This window comes from Protopterus annectens, chromosome 12.part0 (genome assembly GCF_019279795.1).
Source record: "Protopterus annectens isolate FY-2018-M chromosome 12.part0, PAN1.0, whole genome shotgun sequence".
Classification (NCBI taxonomy): Eukaryota; Metazoa; Chordata; order Ceratodontiformes; family Protopteridae; genus Protopterus; species Protopterus annectens.
This window is the reverse complement of record NC_056746.1, coordinates 1,399,904,260-1,399,917,975: the sequence shown is the minus strand read 5'-3', so window position 1 is coordinate 1,399,917,975 and position 13,716 is coordinate 1,399,904,260.

Sequence of the window (13,716 nt, the reverse complement as noted above, 5' to 3'; positions counted from 1 at the left end):
CTTAAACTGGTCATATACAGTGAAATAGCTGCAATTCACTTATTGTGTTGCAGCATTTGTCAGTATGAGTGAAGCAAACTTCTGCAGCATTGAACCTTCTTAGATCATGACTTTTTTTTGCCTGTGTAAAACAGTTTTTGGATATATACTCTACTCTGTTTTTTAGAAGATGGACACTCGTAGAACCTCTATTGAATGGAGTGCAAAAAGGAAACATATTCACGTGATTTATTGTGAATAAGATAAGAATGGCAAACAAAAGCCTGCGGTTGATTATCTGGGCGGGTAATAGAAAGAACAATGACATGTTTGCACTGGCATAGAACAATTTTCATAGAATTCTGAATAGTTGCATGGTTTACTCTTGAAAAAGTAGAAATGGAACTGGAATGCAGACTGATATGAACGAAGTAAGAGTAAGGCTAAGACATTGGAAATGATTTGTTTGTTGTTCCCCATATTATCCTCTTGGCACTGCTAGTTAGTACTCCACATCCATATTGGCTCAGACAGCAACTGTGGACCCCACCCCCAGTAGACATACTCTGCTTACTACTGGGGCTGGTCGTGGAAGCGAAGGGGGTCCGAGGTCTTTGTCATCTGCACTCCATTGGGCGTTTCATTAACACCCTACCAACTCTTCCCCCTCTCCTTACAATTCTGTGGTGATGTTCATGGGGAGGGAGTGGAATGGGTTATCCTGAGTATCACCCTACCTCCACAGCAGTAATAACTGAAAAGATACAGAAAAGAGAGGAAGACAGATCATTTAGCAAGGAAGAAGAAATGGAAGTCAATATGGAATCGTTATGCCACAAACAATGATGCAGAGAACTTTTACAGGGTCTTTTAAGAATCAAAACAGATAAAAAGGGGTTCAGAGGAAATCTTTCAAGGGATACTTCAATCTCACACTAAATCCCAAGAATGACAGCCTCTTTGGCAAAAAATAGTATGGTATAAAGATGAAAAGGAAGAAGAGCTGAAGGATATATTTACCAAAAGATTCTAAAAAGAAAGAGTGCACATTTACAATTAATTGCTCGAGTCATGCGAATGGTCAGGATACTAGGGAAAGAAGAAACTCTAAAAATGGTAGAGGAGATAAAAATACAGATGTGATAAGCATCAGATCATGCAGCTGTCATAATGACAATAAGGACAGATAGTGAACAAGGGGTGGAAATGGAATGAAGATGGAGCTCCATGAGCTACAAGTGGAAAGATCAAGAAAGGGAGCAACAGTTAGAGAAACTAATGGAGGAGACAACGAAGAAGAACATTATAAATAGGACAGAATAGGAAAGCATTTATTTGGGTGTTGAAGTATACTTTGGGTATTTTATGTTGGTGGAGAATTCCTTCAATTTTTACTGTCTGAGTGCTACGGAATCATGTTTTTTATTGGAAAGGTTTGAGGTGAACTTTATTTTATTTTAGCATTCTTTCAGTTTGAGTATTAATATGTTTCATTAGGAAAGTGTGCTGCAAATATTGCTATTTTATTACAGCATTGTTCCATTTTGAGTAAACAGGAGAAGTTGACTTTTGTGAGTAAAGACAGGCATAGGAGAATGATATTCGAGAGCAGTAGATTTCCTAGGTTAAAAAGTGAGGTCAGAAGATGCTTAATAGAGCAGTCATAGTCTTACATGGGTCCTTTAGTCATAAGGAGGTGAAGCCTAACTTGAAATGAAAAATATATTATTTCTCCTTCAGTAATGGGCAGTTAATTCTGAATGTCATGATGTAAGGGAAACTTACAGGCAGGCAAGGACAATGCTCTTGATCTTACGTGATATAGTCAACTTATTATTGAATAACAGCCCAGTTATCAAACACAGGCAACACAGACAAGGGCTCTGTGAAAATGTTGAATAACAAGGAGTTTAGATTCACGCATAAAGATATGAAACCCTAGTAATGTAGAAGATGGATTTCACCAGAGTAAGACAGAAAATTCTTCACCATCTTTATCATGTTCATAATGCAACTAGAATGACCACCCTTCAACTATCTTATGATTATCCATAAAATTTCTGCATAAAAACATTTGCAAAGTAATTTGCTGAGTTAAGCAAAAGCTACTATGACAATATAAATGGCTCCCTGTTTAAATGTCGGTACTCAAAATGGCAAGTGCTGAAAAGCCATAAAAAAAAATTAAAAAAAAGAAGAGAAAAAAAGGAAAACCTGAAGAAGAACAAATTTCAAAAAGTACTCTTCTCCTTCAGCTCCTTTTTGCAGAGGAGGTCAAGACCCCCTACATTCTGTGAATTATATATACCAACTCCAAGATCACCATACCTCAAAGAAAAGGGAATATTCTGAGAAATGATATTTCGGACTTGGTATATACAAGTTAAATCTCAGAAATTCATTCTCCGCATTTAGGACTCTCTAGCAGGTCTCAATATTTCAAATGATTACCTAAATAAACCCTTCCTTTATGAATGACTTTGTTTACTACTGGTCTTTCCAATATCAAAACCAGAATTAACCCATTTTATTAAGTCATTCCCACCACAACTGAACCCTCACCTTATATAAAAGCAAACTACAGACAATATATTTAATTCTATGTGCATAATATAATTGATGCAGATGTCTTTCCTAAGAGAACTGAGCAAAATTAGAATAACCTGCATGGTGATAAAAAAATCAGATTCATGAAAGGATATAGTTCCTGTGTCCAAACAAGGACATCCCACATGTTTGCACAGCTTAAATTGAGGCAATTGATAACTTTAATGTGGAGAAGATTTTTGAAAAGGAAACGGGGTGAATTATGTTAGCAGTTTTGGATGTCATGGGATTAAAATATATCTCCTGAGTTCTTCATAATAACCTGTCACATAAGTGTGGTGTAATTTCCTGAAGAGTTATCCACTGAAAATTATCTTGGCCATCCAACAAGGATGGCAATACTTCTTTATTTAATCTACAAATCATTCATCAGGAGGAATAAATGCAATCAATGGATACAGGAAGAAGCAGTCAGACATTTATCTTATGTGGCTGACCTGCTGATGATTGTTCAGAACATGGTCATTTTTATAACTCAGGGGCTTAAGGTTATATACTACTCATAGGGGTCTATATTGGAACATCGAAGTTTCAAAACTTTGAATGTTCTAATATCGACCCCTATTCAGCGAAAGCTGAAAACATTGAACATACAGAGCAAAGAATTTTTTCCTAGGGAAAAAATTTGCTGTTCCAAAACACATACACACAACACAAGCACACCAAACAAACAGAAATCCACACACATACACCTAAAATCTTACACAAAACCCTACACTAAACTATACACACACCACAAACTATCCACTTACCTTAACCAAAACCCTAACCCTAAGGCCCGTCACTATCATACACTCACCTCACCCGTGCCTTAACTCACCTACCCCACCCTAACCTTCACATCCACACAATCGCACACATACCTAACCCGCGCCCTAACCCTAACTCACCTAACCCGCCCTAACCCTCACATCCACACAATCACACACATACCTAACCTGCACCTTAACCCTAACTAACCTAACCCGCACTCAGTTGCACACTTACCTGAACCTGAACCATAACTTTCCACCACGGTGCTGAAAATACCAAAGCAACAGAAATGGACAACCAAATTCTTTCCCTAGGAAAAAAATCTGGGTTTCTGTTGCTTCGATATTTTCAGTTTTGCTGAATAGGGGTCTATGTTAGAACATTCGAAGTTTTGAAACTTCAGTGTTCTAATATAGACCCACTCATAGATGTAACTACCTGCAATATACAATTCAACAGCACATTTATGGACTTTTTGAATTCATTTCAATTATTTAACACAACAGTGTAGTATCTTCTAGTCTATTTCAATCAAACTTCTCAAGAAAATATGCTGCCAATTATAACTACTTCAGACTAATTACACTTCTGAAAAACTAAATTAAATATCTTATTGAAATAAACAAAAATAAATGTACTCTGTAACAAATCATTTCCACAATAAGTGACCACTGATCTTAAGACAAAAGTTTGTGTTTTTGAAAATCAAAAATTATCTACTTTGTTAGTTAACTTACTCTCAGTAGAATGTGGCAGAAGATTTCCCGGATGTCTGCCTTAACATCTGCTTGCACTAATATATCTATTGCTGTATATTTGTATTTGAGAACAGCTATCCTCTATAATGGCAGGACTAAGGTCATCAGGCATTTTGACCAATGTGCATTTTAAAACTTTTGCAACTTTTCTAGGCAAACTGATCCTATCACATAACACACCTTGAGCCTGAGACCAAACTTCACAATATAATTTCTTTCTTTCTTTTTTTTTTGTATTCGGCCCCATGACCTCATTCAGATTAGTAGAATAGAATGCCATGCAGTCAGTCCGCTGGGAAGGGGGCTCAGAATGTTTGTATTACCTCAGGGATTACTGTACCACCTGCATACCTCTCAACTGTCCATATTTTTGCTGAATGTCCAGATTTTTGCTTCATATGTTTGGGTTATACCTCATAAAATTTGTGGTTTTCTGACAAATCACTGGGATGATCTGAGGAGTGAAGTCACTACATAAAATAATGACACACATTTGAATTTCAGACTGAATTTAAGTCTATTAGCCAATTATTCCTTGTTTTACTAAAACCAAGGACATATCACTACTAAAATATTATGAAAGTATCTGACACATAACATGAAGTAATATAGTCGTGTCATTTCTCTGACTCCGCGAACTTGACTACAGTATCTGATTCTATATTGGAAAGAGGTGTTTTTCCTTCTCCAAGGAATTTGATTATCAAAGCGGCTCTTTCCCTCTTTCCATCTTTCTCTTCCGCAGAAAACGATTATGATAGAATGTCAGAGGTTCTGTTGAGAGTTCAGGTAAGGACCTCCTGCTGCACATATTCTGTACTACGTCTGTGGGAGACAGCCAATCCTTGGCATTTTTTTCTTTTTAACCTACCCATAAGATGTTTGAATTTACTATTTGGCACAACATATTTTGCTGTTCGTCTTGAGAATGCTGACCTCGACTCAAACATTAGAATCCAGACATCATGTTCTGTGTCACTGCAAATCTATGTGGCATTGAGTCAACACTATGAGTTAGTGTTGATGCTTTTTGTGCTTGGCATTAACCCTCAAAAATGTTTCTTTATGCCATTGCTCTAAATGCTAATGATATTCTTAGCAATGATATCTTGAACCAGGATCTGAATGTCAGCCCTTTTCATGTACATGTTGGGCTTGATCTCCCTGGACTCAGGGCTTTCAGTACTGAATATCACAATGTCATGGCAGCTATCAATGCAAAACCAAGGATAAGCCAACAAGCGTTCTCTCAGTGGTTGCCACTAAAGCCACATGCCACAACCTCAGTTCCAGCACTTAATACTAGGAAGGGACAATTTTTTTCTTGAGCCCTCAGCCCTACAACCTGTCCTACAAAATGAGTAAGAGAACTCAGTCTTAAAGAGCCCCACTCCCATAATAGCTGATCCAAAGATATTGTTTTCCACCTCTTCAGACTCTCTTCCAACAACGAATCCCAGAAAGTGTTTCTGCAAGAAGCTCACATTAACTCCCCTTGACAGTTTCTAAGAGTTGTTGCCAGTTATGTAGAGGATGCTGACTCCCCCAACATCCTTTCAGAAGATTTAGAACTCATGCATTACAGGGGGAAAGGCTGCCTGATCCCATATACTTCCTTCACAGAATGGTCTGCATGGTCTGTAACCTTACCCACCAGTCATCCTGTATGACGCCAACATGGCATCTGGGAAAACCCCAGTTTGGCCATTGCTGTACCAAATAAGGCTTACAGTGCTATCTGTCTTCAAAAAGGGTAGGATTTTAGTCAGAGACAACCAAGCCCATCACCTTAAATTGGGTCTGAGTCCACATAGCCCAGATGTTCACCCCCATAGCAAGCAATCCATTGTGATGGACAGGGTAGGGAAATGGTTCTACATGTCTACTATTTTGCTATGCTGGAACTGAATTATTTGACTTAGATGGCCAATTTCAAACAGGACAAATCTGACAACATGCCCAGTTGTTGTTAGATTTGTCTACAGAAGGAAAATATCCCTTTTCATCCTCACCTGTTTTTTTTCACCATGACCACTTTAAGATGTGTGCTATTTATAACAATGCAGGTTCAACAAAAGCCAGTGAATCTAGTCTCTCCTGGCTTATGCAGATCCATTTGATAGGCTTTATTTATATTTATTTATTTTATTTTACATTTGTTGACTGGGAATCTCTGACTGTGCCGAAGCCCTTTTTCAGCAGAGGCCCGGGGAGAAAAGCTCCAGTAAATATAACATTTAGCCATTATTACAGATATTATACAAGTAGAATAAGGCAATCAGCTGGCAGACTACAGTTACATTTGTGAGAGTATACAGAATACATTTCATCATCATACAAATATTTTATAAGCAGAAAAATGTTAAAAACAGCTAGATTACAGCCACAACATTTTTTTAAAAAGTAGCTGTTAGTATAAAAAGCAAAATAGAGGTAAAAATGTTTTTTTTTTTTTTTTTACAATTAATCTAACAAGATACAGTACAAGTATAAGAGGGAGGAGTACATTGATTAGGGGAGTGAAAGTAGAGAGTTTTCAAGGATTGTTTGAGCATTGGTAGATCCATTTCTTGTTGAAATATTCTTTTAGAGTTAGTTTGAATTGTGTGTTCGAATTTCAAGGGGAAGTTTGTTCCATTCAATAGAGGAGTGGTAGCTGTATAAGTTACATCCTACTTTAGCTTTGCTGAGGACAAGGAGACCACCATTGTGGATATTTTTTTTCAACGTGCTTATTGTTAGATGCTTAATTATAAATTCCTTTAGAAAAAATATGGGTAAGACCATCAGAGCTGTGGCTGAAGAATTATGAGCTATCTTTATGGTACAGCCTTTGCTGAAATGAAGGCTTTAATATATGTTGGTGACACATCTGAAGCAATCACTGTTCAGTTTTTAGAAAGAATACTTTAGCAAGGGGCAGGCAAGTTCAGATATCTCTGTAGTAGCCAGAGTCTGTACATTGACTGTGGTGGTGGTGGTGGGGGGGGGGCACTGAACCATTCATGAAATTGCTGAGTACAGTTTCATGTTTTCATCAAGGCCATAGTGTATAATGAGGGATACAGATATGCTGAGGAATCCTCCATTTTTGTTAAATATGAGACTACATTGGAGAGCCATAAACACAAGGAGTGATTATCACCACCTCCAGTGGTGTCACTGAGCACACTTGAAGAGCAGCAAATGTTATGCCACAGCTCTCTGGGCACTATGCTGTCTTTGCCAAAAGGACACATGTATGTCCACTAGGCCATGATGTATGCATCAAAATAGTCTTGATGTTATATTTTTTTCTGACATAAATGTGCATCTGGAGCTCTTCTAGTATAATCCTTGTGAGACAGATACACACAAAAGTCTTGGACTCTAGTTTTCTGTAACAGAAGTGTACATGTTTAACATATGACATACTATTTTGGTACAATTGTGTCAATGCTCCCTGGCCCACACATGGGTTGTGCCAGTTTGTCCACTTTGCTCCATATTGTAGTATTTGCATCACAAGGACATCAAAGATCCATGGACAATATCCAGGATCTGACCTATATCTTGTAATCTACTACATGCAGCAGAAGTCTGTCATTTCTTTCTGAGACCTGGTTTGCTTGCAGCATGTATGTGTGCCTGCATATACTAGTGTACTGCCTATGGCTTATATGCACAATTGTTGTGTTAGAAGATTCTGTGTCTATTGTGCCATGCATGGGTACATTGCCATGTGTGCATCTGTGAGTGTGATCTGGGATGCAAATGGGACATGTTTAATGGCCCTGCCCTGGTGTTATAAATATGTTAGTGCACCTCAGTTTCATAATCCATCAATGATGTGTATGAGACACGAGCATGCCATGCTGACGTTCATACATTAGATACAGGCACCTATCGGCTTTTGCATGTGTTTAATTATAGGTGTGACTCATTTCCACTTTGGCTATGAAAGCATCAGACTTACTCATAAATGTCTGTGCTATAATGCTGAACTAAGTATGTTATACCAGCAATGTTCATTTATGCTTATATTTGCTATAAATGGTGTGTGTGTGTGTGTGTGTGTGTGTGTGTGTGTGTGTGTGTGTGTGTGTGTGTGTGTGTGTGTGTGTGTGTGTGTGTGTGTGTGTGTGTGTGTGTGTGTGTGCGCGCGCGTTGTGTGCCATTACTGATGTGTCTCTGTCATACATTACATGTGCCATTGCATGTATCATATTGGATGTAATTGATGTCTGTGTAGCATGACATGCCCAGAAATTATATCTGCATGTTTTGAAGAAAGTGTGGAATGGACAACACTTAGGTGACCATTAGTGCAAATATGTCTGCCTTTGATACCCGAGTCTTTCTCTAGCTGGCTTGCAATGCATTTCTATAGAACAGTCATTCCTACTAACAATTAGTGGGATAATGTGGTGTTGAATAAATTGAATTTGGCTGCATGATAGTTCTATGTTATTTACTTGGTGTATAAATGTGCCTTTCTGTTGCCTTCTGGTTTGCTGTGCTGCTGGGTATTGATACCATGTCTCTGTATTTGTGCATTTCCCTGGGTTGGGAGCAATCAAGAATGATGGCAGGACCACAGATGGTGGTAGTCACAGGCAATGGGTAAGATTTGGTAAACATTCTACAAGGTGTCTTACAGCATGTAGATAAGACCTTCCACAATTGTGTCAATAGGCTTGGCAGATTGAGAAAATTGCTAGTTATTCCTCAAGACACCTAGAGGATGTGAGATTATCTGCTTGCTGGATTGACAGTAAGGTGCACTGTAAAACTAGGCCTATATGGATATTCATTATATAAATGCATCAATAAAATCCAGTCAGATCAGAAAGCCATCATTTAAAGTGCTTTAGACCAAAATGCTGCACAGAAACCCACGGGGCACATATTCTTTGTAGGACCCTTACCTTTGTTGACAATAAATTTTCCATCCCCCATTCTCAGTGATCCTGGAAGTCTATGAGATACATCATATGGAGGATGTACTTTGTACTAGTTATACACCGTCCTCATTATATGGAGTATGTACATCACATCAGTTACATATGCATGATCCTGAACACAGCCTCTTTATTGTTCTTGACTACCACAGATGTCACGAGAATGTGCCTGTCTTCCTTGCTGCTGAAAGGTATGTTTTTCCAGTGTATACATCTTCCCCCATTCTTATTCACCTCAGACTGTTTTGGAGCACCAGATATGGACAGTGTGGGAGAGCTAGACAGACCATCTGGGGGCATCATGGATTCAAGACGGTTTACGGAGAGGCAACCATATTAATGTCATGTAAATACTATAAATGGAATGCATGCATTCAATTTATTTGAAAAACGTTTTGGTAAAATGGGTTTTTGGCGTGTGTTCCTTCATCTTGTGGGGCAAATGCATGGGATGAGTTTTACATGCGTTGCAGTCATTTGCAGTTTTTTTATTACTGTGGCTGTCTTTACTTCCATAACATGGTGCAAGGCCAGAATGTTGACTTGCGTTAGGCTTTGCGTACTCTTTTATATTACCTTTGCATCAATTAATTGTGTCCCATGCTGTCTTTTTAATTACTGTTTCACGATTTCACAAAATTATTTCATACTGGTATCACCCAGTTTATACTGTCCAAACAAGGTGGTCATTCATGCTATCTGTCCTTTGTTAATGTCACGTTTCTACTTAGGATACAAAACAGTATGTAGAGCACTATGTCACATGTGCACATATGGAGGTCTGTATACTTGCCCAGAGATGGCAGTGTTGTAATTCTTTGGGGCTCCTACTACACTTTCATATTCTGTGGCCATCATATTTACTGCCTATTACACTTTGAAGCCTATGTTAATGTATTACATTCTACTATCTTTTTAATTACCTACATCTGGACAGACGTATGTGGTACTCCTTGTATACAGCAGTGTACAAGCTCTTGCTTGCAGCAGTTCAGTGCACAAAGTATAATACTATGCAGACTAGGTCTCGGAGCTCCATCACCCACATTCCTTCCAACACGTTATATCTGGATCTTGATACCTCATTCACTGGGTTTTTAATGGAGGGATAAATGTATGCACTATTGCATCTAGATGTTGCCTGTTTAGGTTGACGGCCAGCACCCACTTGATAGTCTATGGTAAAACTGAACTTTATTGTTTGTGAACCTGTTGACATATCCCTGTAATGTTTCTTTTATTTGATTTGTCAGTAATATGCAGTTGACTCTTAATGACCAGATAGATTTACATTGAATTGAGAAAAAACAAAAGAGAGCTGTCATTTGTACTTTGACTTTATTATTTATTTAGTTATTGATTTGATTGAAGCTACTTGTCCCATTCTCCAAAATATTTCCACAATAATGTAGAAAGCAAAGTAGATTCACTCAAAGTCAGCTTGACAATTTTAAAAGGCTCATTTTCAAGTATGAGAATATATTCTACATCATTTTCCACTCAGTATATTTTGCAAGAGAGAGGTTTCTAAGCAGAAGATTGCACAAAGAAATTTGAATAAAAACACAAGACAGCGGGTAAAAATAACTGCAGTATATAAAGAAGTAAACGAGATGGAGGAACTTGTTTCATCTGCCAGATCGTTGCTCAGCTCATCGCTTGCAGGGGCTGCGGCAACAGTAAAGTTTGCAAAGCTAATCCACTGAACACAGTATCCATAAACAGCTACTGCAATTAAATCTAGAGTAAATACTTTCACAAAGGTATAGTATTTTCTGCTGCCTTCTTGTAATTTGTACACAGTGATTGAATAATAACTACATAACTTGCAAAGAATAAACTATTTAAGTGCTGAAGTTATCATATTCATATGTTTTAGTCATTCAGTGAATGAATAGTACATGCCTAACAATCAGTTTGTAGCACAGACTGTGTATATAGAGATGGATTTGTGCCTACCTCTTCCTAATATTTAAGTGATTGGTAAACTAATTAGAAGGAATTACGTACTCATTTGATGTTTACAGTGCAAAGTAGTACAAGCTCCATAAAACTTCTTTCAGACATTAGAAAAAACTTCTTTCAGAGATAAAATTTTCTCTTTCTCTCTTCTTAGCATGCATTTATTACCTAAATAAATTATTTAAGCAAAACCAAGAACATGTTCACAAATACTATCACTGCAAGATAGAAAACTGTGTTTGCTTTAATTAGCAATTGACTGTACAGTTGATAACATACAAGACTGAAATGGTGCATGTTTTTGCCCATAAAAAAATCTTTGGGGTAGATTCATAAATGTTAACATGAGGTGAACATGAGGTGTGCACCTTCTGTAAACTTTCATTATTCATAGATAGCCCTAACTCTGTGCTTTTGCATGAAGATGTGCAGTGCCTTATCAGATTGCTATAGGCTGAAGAGTCCATCTGGTGAGAGACATATGTTAATTAGCCATGTGGTCTTCATAGGTTCATAGGTAGGTACTAGGCTATCGGCCCAAGAGCCTACCTAAGCCTAGCCAACAAGATTCCCTAGCTTACACCACCCAAGAAAGTTATTTTCCTGTGCCACTGTCGAGCAGAGACACAGAAGTGATCCCCGGGGTGTATTTCCTATTTCTCATCCACTCATCAAGATTTTTCTTGAAGAGTGCTAATGAAGAACTTTGCTTGACATAGATGGGTAGCTTGTTCCAGAGTATAGGAAGTCTCTGGGACAGGAATCTATCCCTCCAGCATATCCTGTTTATTGTGGTGACAAGGTTTAGGTCCCTAGAGTGTGTAGCTCGGAGGGATTGGGATTTCTTTAGGTGTAGCATGTCCAACAGCTCTGGGTTTGACATAGCTTTATATGTTAGGCAAAGATCACCTTGGAGTAGGTGATATGCTATGGAGTAAATCTGGAGTTTTTTGAGATGGTCAGTGTAGGGCATTTGTTTGAGGCCAGTAATCCTCTTTGTGAGGTACTTCTGTGGCCTTTCCAGCTGCTGCAGATCCCTCAAGAACTGCCTTCCTGAAGCATCTGCACATTGAGTGATTTGAATTTCTTGGTTATCTAGATTAACACAGCCGTTCCTTGCACATCATAGTACTGAATGCAGCTAAAAGGCCATGATCATCCACTGTGGTCGAAATAAGTACTGGGGAGTTTAGCTGTAAGGTCAGATAGGAGGTGTGTGCATGAGTGTGTCCAAGGGGCTGCAAGGGGCTACATGTGTGACTTCATGTGTGAGTATGTGTCTGCCTGGGATGGAGCTGTAGTGAAGTATGCATGAATGCCAGAAGGTCGGGAGGTGGCTGCTATGTGTGTGTCTGTTTGCACCGGTGTGTGCATGTGTGTGTGTGTGTGTGTGTGTGTGTGTGCGTGTGTGTTTATTTAAGTGTGTGTCTGTGTGGGTCGGGTTGTTTGTCATAATTCAACACACCTCTAGACTAATAAGCAGAGTCTGAAACATTGGCTGGCAAACTCCCTAGACACCAGGGATAACGCTTAGAAGTTGTGACTGAACAGCATTTAAATCAGGGATCAGACTGTTGTTGTTGCTGTGTCTTTCAGCTTTTCCCAGTTAGGGGTCGCCACAGTGGAACTCCAGTCCGCTAATGATTGACAGTAGATTTTTACGTGCTGAGTTGCCAGCTCTGATGCACAACCTTCAATGAAGGTACATCCATTCACACATGTCTCCACAGAGAAGACGCTCTAGGTGAGAATCGAACAGGACATCGTCTTACTGTGAGGCGACAATGCTACTGCAGCACCACCTACATGTGGGGAAAGCACTAGGAATCAGAGATACTTCTCTCACCCTTAATGGCACTTTAGTAGTACAGGGACTGGGGAGACCCACTAGCTACCAGGGTTAATCTTAATTACACTTTAACAGTGTGAGGATCAAGGAGGAATAACTAGAAACAAGAGATAATTGTTATAATGCATGCCCTTATGGTAATTTAGCAGTATGGGGATTGGGAGAGTCAAAGACATGCAAATTAGACCACAATGAGGTCTTGCCTCATTGTGACAAATGTGTCCCTGAATCACAAAGTAACACATCATGGAAATAAAGTATTTTTAGTGCAGGCTGTATGGCCTGCTATGGGGCTGTTAATGAAACCCCAGGCTGATATTTTCAGACATTACTATTTATTAAAAATATAAAGCAACATACATGGAACAAGTCTATTTTGCTATAAAACATATTTTAAAGTATTACTTTGTTTAACTTTGATAAAAATGTATAATTGGATCAATGCATTTAGGTCATCCCAGAAAAGAAGTACATGTTCCTAGAAGGTATACATGGCTAACAATATGAGCCACACAGAACTACATTGGTGTCAGCCATGTGGAGGGCATGACAACAGATCTGCAAAAATGTATTGCTTGAAACTTTGTGATATGCACTCATGAAATAAGAGCATAATTACACATAAGTGAAAGCAACCATGTGAACGAATGTCATGGATTATGCTAGTGGAGTAGATTAATCTGGTCTAGTGATTTAGAGACATACCAAATGGTGACACTGCATGCCCACACTCACCTAGATTTAACTCCATGTTAGGCACAACAGCAGTAACACAACAGCATGTGTTAGTAGCCACTGCAGGAGTCAGTATGAGACAGTTGCACTCCACAACCACCTGTGATATGATGATGGTGCAGACAGTGATTTA